Here is an 8636-nt window from a genome sequence, read left to right as displayed (position 1 = left end):
TTTTTTTTTTTTTTTTTTTTTTTTTTTTTTTTCAGAATCCTCCTCAATATTAGAAGACATTTGCTGCCACTTTATTTTTTTTTTTAATTTTTTTTCAACGTTTTATTTATTTTTGGGACAGAGAGAGACAGAGCATGAACGGGGGAGGGGCAGAGAGAGAGGGAGACACAGAATCGGAAACAGGCTCCAGGCTCTGAGCCATCAGCCCAGAGCCTGACGCGGGGCTCGAACTCACGGACCGCGAGATCGTGACCTGGCTGAAGTCGGACGCTTAACCGACTGCGCCACCCAGGCGCCCCGCTGCCACTTTAAAAGATGAAGCTTTGTAACATGTCTGTAACTAGTGCAGAACAAATTAATTTATTTCAGGTGGGTTCAGAGTAGCAGTGGGGAAAGTTCTTGCTTACATCTCGGTCCTTCTCGCAGGTACATGGGGAGTACTTTCTTCTGTGGGAACTTTGGACGTGGCAAGTCCTTAAGGATGGGCTTATTACCCTTGGGAGAGAGGAGCAAGATACTCTTATCTCTACCAGGCACCCACTGGCACAAAACACTTTGGCTTTAAGCACAAAATGAATATCTGCTTATTTCTATACTCTTTTGTTACTTTCCAAATATCCTTTCTTTTTTAAAGTGTTTTATTTGTTTTTGAGAGAGAGCAGGGGAGGGGGAGGCACAGAGGATCTAAAGCAGGCTCTGCACTGACAGCAGCGAGCCCAATGCGGGGTTCGAACTCACAAACCGTGAGGTCATGACCTGAGCTGAAGTTGGACGTTCAACCAACTGAGCCACCGGGCGCCCTAACTCTGCAAATATTCTTGGCTCTGCATTTCTAAGAGTGATGTCATGGGGGGTGAGGGGCATTAGAGGTGGGGTCCACCCACACATGCTTGCCAGCCCCTGGTGACCAGGAGCACGTAGATGGGCCTCAGCCAGCAGGGGTCAAGAGGTCAGCTGACTCTGGACAAATTTCCTTCATTAGATCATGGTGCACCCGCCACCAGAGCTCTCCAAACACCTATTTATGAAAACACAGCAATACTAAAGCCAATATTCAGCACATTGGCCAACCCAGTTCTGATCAGTCAGATGTCCCTTCTGACTACATGGTGCCTATGCCTTCTGGCTTATTCAATATTTTGAATGTTACCACTGCCCATTGGCACAGAAGACGCAAACGGTCCCAGTTTTATCTATGTGTAGGGGCTCACTGAATCTTTATACAGTTTTGCTATGTAGAAACTGGTAGTATGCCCATTTGCACAGGTGAGGAAACTGAGGCTCCAAGTAAGGCATTTGAAAACATCTAGTCAACCAGCTGGAAAAGCAGGATTCTCCTCTGTGGGGCAAAGGTCTAGGCTGGCTAGCTCATCTTTGTATTACAGAGTAGGTACTCAGTAAATACTGAATGAGTAAATCTAGCTAAAGGAACATCCATGGGCTCACACTATACCAGTTCATGGCTATGCCTCTTTGGGGGAACAGAACCCTTCTGATTTCTTCTATTTGCTTCCTCCTCCAGCCCCTGATGATTAAGCCCCCAGCTCAGAGCAAAGCGGGCAGGCAGGGGAGCCAAGTTCACACAGCAGCTAGCCCTTTGGTAAGAAACCTGTGCCCCCCCCCCCTTCCCTCCATTTAAGCTCTATTCACCCCCGAGGCTGTAGCAGCCTTCTGTAGCCCTGCCAGAGGTGAGTGTACCATAAATTCTGTCTTCACTGGTTGTGTGTCCTTGGCCAAGTCACTTAACTCCTCTGAGTCTCAATTTCCTCACCTGCAAAATGGAACAAATAATAAAGCTTACTATGCAGACTGGATGAGACCAGGTTCCTGCAGGGTTTAGCATGGTGATCCTGTTATGATAACAGTAGCTATGTGACTTGCTTTGGCCAATAAAATGTAAGTGAAAGCAATGTCTGTCACTTCCAGGCAGAAGCTCTGAGTCAGAGCACCATTTGCTAAGCTCTCTTGCCCTCTGCCATGCATCTGGCAACGTTCTGGCTAATGGTTCCTCTGTCACCCTACGCCCCAGGGTGAGGATGATGCAGGGCAGAGTCTCCAGTCTCCCAACAATGGGTACTTAGCATGATCAAGCAATAAAGCTTTGCTGTTCTAAGCCACTGAGATTTGGGGGCTGTTTGTTACCGCAGCAGAACCTATCCCAAACTGACTGATGCAGACAAGATTCAGGGAAAGGACAAGTTATCAGCAGAAGTGCACTGGCCATGGCTAATGGTTAATGACTGACCTTCCCCTCCAGGATGCCATGAAACAGAAGCAGAGGTAGAGGGTCAGGAGAAGCAGAGCCTCTGTAAGGGGGACTTTTCAATAGTTCTTCCTATTTTGATAAAAACAGAGGATAGAAGGAAGTCAAAGTATGGCTTCATTTTATCTTCCTTCCCCACCAACCAATGTTATAGTTGTCCTGCCCTTGGGGTACACTCCCAGACTCACATCAGCACTGCCCCCCACCCCCACCCCTGCACACACAATACAAGTACTTGGCTAATCTCTTAAGATTCCAGATCATGATTAAATCTAGCATTGAGGGGCACCTGGGTGGCTCAGTCGGTTGAACGTCCAATTTCAGCTCAGGTCATGATCTCACAGTTTGTGAATTCGAACCCCACAACAGGCTTTGTGCTGATAGCAAGGAGCCTGCCTCAGATTCCCTGTCTCCCTCTCTCTCTGCTTCTCTCTCTCTCTCTCTCTCTGTCTTTCTCTCTCAAAAATAAACATTAAAAATTTTTAAACAAATAAAAAATAATTTTAAAAAATAGCATTGGCATTTCTTGCAATATCTGTCCAAGAATCAACCCATTTCCCTTCTTACCAGTGCTTTCCACCTCTGGTAGTGAATGCATAAGTTTTTTAATTATTTTGGTCTGTATTTTTATAAACTCATGTAAAGAAACATTCCCAAATCCTAAGTGCACAATTTAGCAAATTATCATCAGGCCGAGACCCCTATAATTATCACTCAGTTGGTAAATTCTTGCAGGATGCTAAATTGGGACTTCCAACTGAGTCACTGAGGCCCATAGAGGCTGCATTCCAAAACCGTGAGACCAAAACTGGTTGCATGACTCTTGAAGCCAGGATCCACTGGAGGGTATAGAAGGATTTAGTTGTTGGGTAGAGACCCATTTGTAAGAGGCCCATTTGTGGAGACCCTCTGTGAGGAGCATCTCTTTGGAGAAGACTGAACTAAGAGTACAGACACTCCCACCTCTGAGAAGATGCATGGAACTCCTCCACTCAATCAAGAGAAGGGGGCTTCAAAGGAATGCTTAACAAATGTCCCATGCCATGAAGGCGACCCAGTGGATGTGTGTCTGACGGCTGCTCAGGAAATCTTGAAGACAAGGGATCAAATTCCAGTGGAATTGTTTATTAGATAGATTGTGATCTATCTTTAGGAAAACAACCTAGACAGGGGCACCTGGGTGGCTCAGTCAAGTGTCCAACTCTTGATTTTGTCTCACATCATGATCTCACCATTGTGAGATTGAGCCCCAAGTCAGCTCTGCACTGGGCATGGAGCCTGCTTAAGATTCTCTCTCCCTTTCCTTTGCCCCTCCCCTGTGTGTTCCTTCTCTCTCTCTCTCTCTCTCTCTCTCTCTCTCTCTCTCTCAAAGGACTGACACACGTAGGAAGCTCTCTGTCCACCACAGGAGCCATTATTGTCATTGTTCTGGCCCAGAGACTTGAGATCTGGTGAAAAGGTGTAAATACCTCCTGGACAAGACTTCACCGCTTCATGACTACTCACTGGACAATTCAGGGTTGGGTCTTTGCTCTTGGAGGGCTGTCCATACAAGCATAAGCAGAGGCACTGTCGGAGATCTGAAGGAAACAGATTTGAACATCTCTCCTACCACCCATCTTTGCCTGAGAACATCTCTACGTTCTTAAATTCCAACCTTCCTTTGGGTATCACTCTAAAACCTCCTGTTACCCATAGACGGGATAGCCATTAACGTATGGATTGTTGGGTAGTGCCCCTGACGCAGTGCCCTGGATTGCTCTGGGATGTTGATAAGCACTGTTTGCTTTTGGGCTGCCTATCATCCCACCCCCTTCCTGTCCAGGGGGTTTCCCCACAGCTGGAACCCCAGTCAGCAGCCACACACAATCCCGCTAGAGCAAGATTCACCAGCCTCCGAAAACCAATACTTAAATGCCCAGGAATCTTGTGAGCTGGGTATTAAATGGTTGGCAGATAAAAATTGGTCACTGTGGGAATGTTTACACCATAGAAATTACAAGCTACCACAGATCAGAGTTTTTCCCAAGGGAGAGCAGGTTCCTAAACATTTACCATTGCACCACCAGGCACATCACTTGGGTTGAGCCAACTGATCCTATCTGAACCTTCGAATCTTGAGCAAGTAATGCAAGACAAAGGGACAAAACAGAGTACATTGGGGTAATGGCAGTACCCAGGGGGACCCTGTCATGATCTTGGCTAGGTCTTCCTTCTGCCTGACTTCTTTTGTTCCTGCCTAACCTCGATGCCTTCTTCTCTGGCTTTCCCATCAATTTCAAGAATTACCCTTTTCTAAGTTAACTAGAGCAGGTTCCTCCCGAGGGGTCGCCTGATATAGATGATTAGTAACCTGGTAGACAGAAGTCTCCAAGGAAAGAGAAGAAGCTTATTTTAAATTCTCAAGGGAAAGGGCCACTTAGGGCACAGCAGCCCAGGGCTCATTCACTTAACAAATAGGAGAACCTACTGTGTGCAAAGCAGCAGATATCAAACAACCGTGCCATTAATTCTTCTATGGGCTGTACCATCATCATGAGTTCATGCCAATCTATAGATAAATATTTCAACCCTGCAATGGGTAAAGTGCTGTACAAGGTACTAAGGAACATACCGAAAAGGTTAAACCATCTGTGGCTCCCTTCCTGAATTTATGGCTCAACTGGTGACATAAGTATGTGCTCATATGGCTCAATATCTGTCTGGACACAAGTTCTGATTCATAAGGAGCATGGGATCTGTAACTTCCAACTTTAGGGACCAGGGAAGTCTTTCTGGAGAAAGTAGGATTTGAGTACAGCCTTGCCAGTGGTTTCACATGTGTGTCAGAGAAATGCTATTTCTTTCTTTCTTTTTTTTTAATGTTTACTTATTTTTGAGAGAGAGAGAGAGACAGAGTGTGAGCAGAGGAGGGGCAGAGACAGAGGGAGACACAGGATCTGAAGCAGGCTCCAGGCTCTGAGCTGTCAGCACAGAACCCAACGCAGAGCTCGAACTCACAAACTTCAAGATCATGACCTGAGCCAAAGTCACTCAACCGAATGAGCCACCCAGGCACCCCCCCGCCTTTTTTTTTTTTTTTGAAAATACCTCTTTTGGGGCGCCTGGGTGGCGCAGTCGGTTAAGCGTCCGACTTCAGCCAGGTCACGATCTTGCGGTCCGTGAGTTCGAGCCCCGCGTCAGGCTCTGGGCTGATGGCTCAGAGCCTGGAGCCTGTTTCCGATTCTGTGTCTCCCTCTCTCTCTGCCCCTTCCCCGTTCATGCTCTGTCTCTCTCTGTCCCAAAAATAAATAAACGTTGAAAAAAAAAATTAAAAAAAAAAAAAAAGAAAATACCTCTTTTTACCAGAAAATAATATACACTCGTTTCCAGAAAGGGTTCAACAATACCGAAAACCTACCTGTGAAATTAGCCACCTGAAGTCCTACCACCCACAGGTGACCACAGTTAGCACTGCCACCTGCTGTGCCATTGTGCACAGCTGCAGGATCCTGTCCTGCTGCTCTTGTGTAACCAGCTGTTTTTACTCAACAATATGTCATGGACATTTTGCCATGCCAATTATTCCCAATCTACATCACCATTTAAGTGGCTGGAGAATATTCCATTATACGGATGTACTCTAAATTAATCAAATCCCCATTGATAAACATTTAGTGTTGCGGTCAAGGGCAGAGACTCTATAGCCCCACAGTCCAAGCATAAATCCCGGCTCTACTCCTCCCTGGCTGGCTGATCTCCAGTGGAAACCCAACCTCTGAGTGCAGGTTCCTCCTCTATAAAATGGAGTTGTTCATAATACCCGCTGCAGAGGGACGTTGTGAGGAGAGGTCTGCAGAACATCCATAGCGGTTTCTAGCAGCACATAGTAAGTGCTCAATTAAGGCCAACTGTTGTTGTCACAAGCAGGACTGTGACCGTCATCGGAACACATACTCCCCATTACCTACTTAGGATAAAACTTAGAAGTATCATGAAATAGCCAAATGGTAAACGCATTTTAAAAACTGACCAATATGGCCCACCGTCGGTCGGGAGCAGGACCTGTAGCTGAGAGGAGGCAGTGAGAGGGGACAGTCACGGCCTCCTGGCCCAGAGCACCCGAGACCCCCCACAGGTCGTCCACACGCCAGCCGCCAGCCGGCGAGATCTCCTGACCTGCCCGAACTTCTGGGTGGCATTCTGGAACACCAAGCCGGATGAAAATTAATAGCAAGTCAGGTCAGACTCACTCACTTTGATTTCTAGAAGGAAAACTAGAGTTGGGGCCATATTTGAAAATATAGGTCAGATCTCGGTTTCTGTGGTTACCAAACACTGTCAACCAGCAGTGACTCCCTCCCTCGGGGGTGATGCCAGGGTTCCGAGGCCCTGCCCGCGGGGCCTGGCTGCCCTCGGGCTGCGCCCCCCGCCCGGCTCCGCTGCCCCGCGGGCCGCGGCGGGACTGCAGGGACCCTGCCCTCCACTCCTGGGGGGTGGGGAGGCTTGGCGGTGCTGCCTATGGGGCTCGGGGGACCCCGGGCGGCGGCCCTGCGCCCTCGCCTGCCCGGCTCCCCGCGTCCGCGGGTACGGGGAGCGCCCCGCCTGGGCACGGGGCCGTGCCCGCCGGAGGAGGGAGGAGGCCGGCCGCCGCGGGAACAATGTGGTCGGTTGTTTTGCCGACTGTCAGCCTCGTTCCCGGATCCTCCTTTCCACGCCCCTTGGCCTAACCGCCACAGGCCCGGCACGCAGAGGGAAGAGCCCCCTTATTTGGTCTTGGAAAGAAAGGGGAAAGGTTATCCTCAGATGCCTGCGGCGTTGGGTCATCGGCCCGCAGTTGTTGGCCCGCACCCGGCTGCCGTGCCGACTCCCGCCGGTAGGTGGCGGCGCCGGGCAGCGCCTCGCGGAGGCGCCCAAAGTGGTAAACAAGCCCCGCAGGTTCCGGTACCTCCGTTTGGGGGTCTTCTTTTGTGTGCGCTCTTGGGGGGGAGGGGGTGACCAAGGGCCGAGGCGGGAGGGGGGCGGCGGAGGCGGGGGGCGGAGGCGGGAGGAGCGCGCAAAGAACAAAACAAAGCCTTTTTAATGCGACAGTCAAACCTTCAAAATCAGAAAATGGGCTTCAGCGGAGGGTGTGACTTTGCCGTGTCGATTTCATGTGACCCATTTGCTCGCGCACAGGCGGACGCGGGCGTCAGTTTCAGGGTCACCCGGACAGCCGGGATGCAAATTCCTTGAGGAACATCGATAAGGTACTAGGTGAAGTTTCGTACCAGCTTGGGGGCTTCCTTTCTTTCCTCCCCCACCCCCTTCTCCCTCTTCGCTCCCTTTGCCAGTTGCTCAGGTGAGTCAGTGAGGTGGAGGGAGCCACCTGCCTTCTTCGGCCTGGGCAGGAGGGCACAGTGGGGGTTCCTAAACACCAACCACGTGCAGGCTGGCCCTTGCTCGCCCCTTCGTGCCGATCCCCACAGCCTATCAGCAAGACAGAAATTGCCCTCGCCATTTTCACCCAGGCAAAGCTGGGATTTGAACCGTGCTCCTTCACGCTTCAAAACCGAGGCTTGTCCCACAATTAGGAGCACAGTTACCTCGCCAAAAGACTCTTCCGAATAAAGAATAAAGCTCCTGTACTATATAATAGCCTCTCCGAAGATCTTTAAAAAGAACCAAAACATGAGCGTGCTTTGCATTTCTTCAGCAGAACAGAGCAAAAGCTACCCCCCCACCCCCGCCCAGGGAGGTGGGTCTTGTGGCCGAACTTGCTCCCCAGAGGTGGGAAAGAGACTGGAGGTTGGGCGGGGAGCCAGGGGGCATTAGCTTCTGCGTTAACTGCCCGGGGCTGGGGGGGAGGGGTCTTGTATCTCTCCGGAGAGGCTCTGGGCAGCAAGCATGCTGTGTGGTGCTCGGAAGAGGGAAGGGGGGCCTGCCTGGCGGGAAGCTGTTGCTAACTTTTATTTTCTATTTTAGTCAAGTCTTAGGGGCCCTTTTGTTTGGCTGAGTCTCCCACCTGCAACTCTGCCCCTGCTCCATTGTTCTGTCTGCCTCCTGGGGACAAGGGGGCAATAATTTTCACCCAGAAGACCAGTTTCAGGTTTCCTCATCTGGAGATAAATTAATTTTCCAAGCCACCCAATTACAGGCAACATTTTCAAGACTTAACTGGAGCGCCAGTTTCATGCTTGGATTAAATGGTGCCAGTTTTTCTTTTCTTTTCTTTCCTTTTTTTTTTTTTTTAAGAAAGTTTGTGTGAATAAAGTTCAATCCAAGAAATGTGTTTTTTCTCTATCTCCTTTTTCATGAAATCATAAAAAAAAAGAGAGAAAAAAGAAAACGCTGCTTCTTCCAGTTTTGGGGGGTTTCCAGGTTTCCAAGAATTTATTTAGTAGCTTGCTACATA

The sequence above is a fragment of the Herpailurus yagouaroundi genome, unplaced genomic scaffold (genome assembly GCF_014898765.1).
Source record: "Herpailurus yagouaroundi ecotype Mexico unplaced genomic scaffold, PumYag 185, whole genome shotgun sequence".
Taxonomy (NCBI): domain Eukaryota; kingdom Metazoa; phylum Chordata; class Mammalia; order Carnivora; family Felidae; genus Herpailurus; species Herpailurus yagouaroundi.
This window is presented reverse-complemented; position numbering follows the sequence as displayed.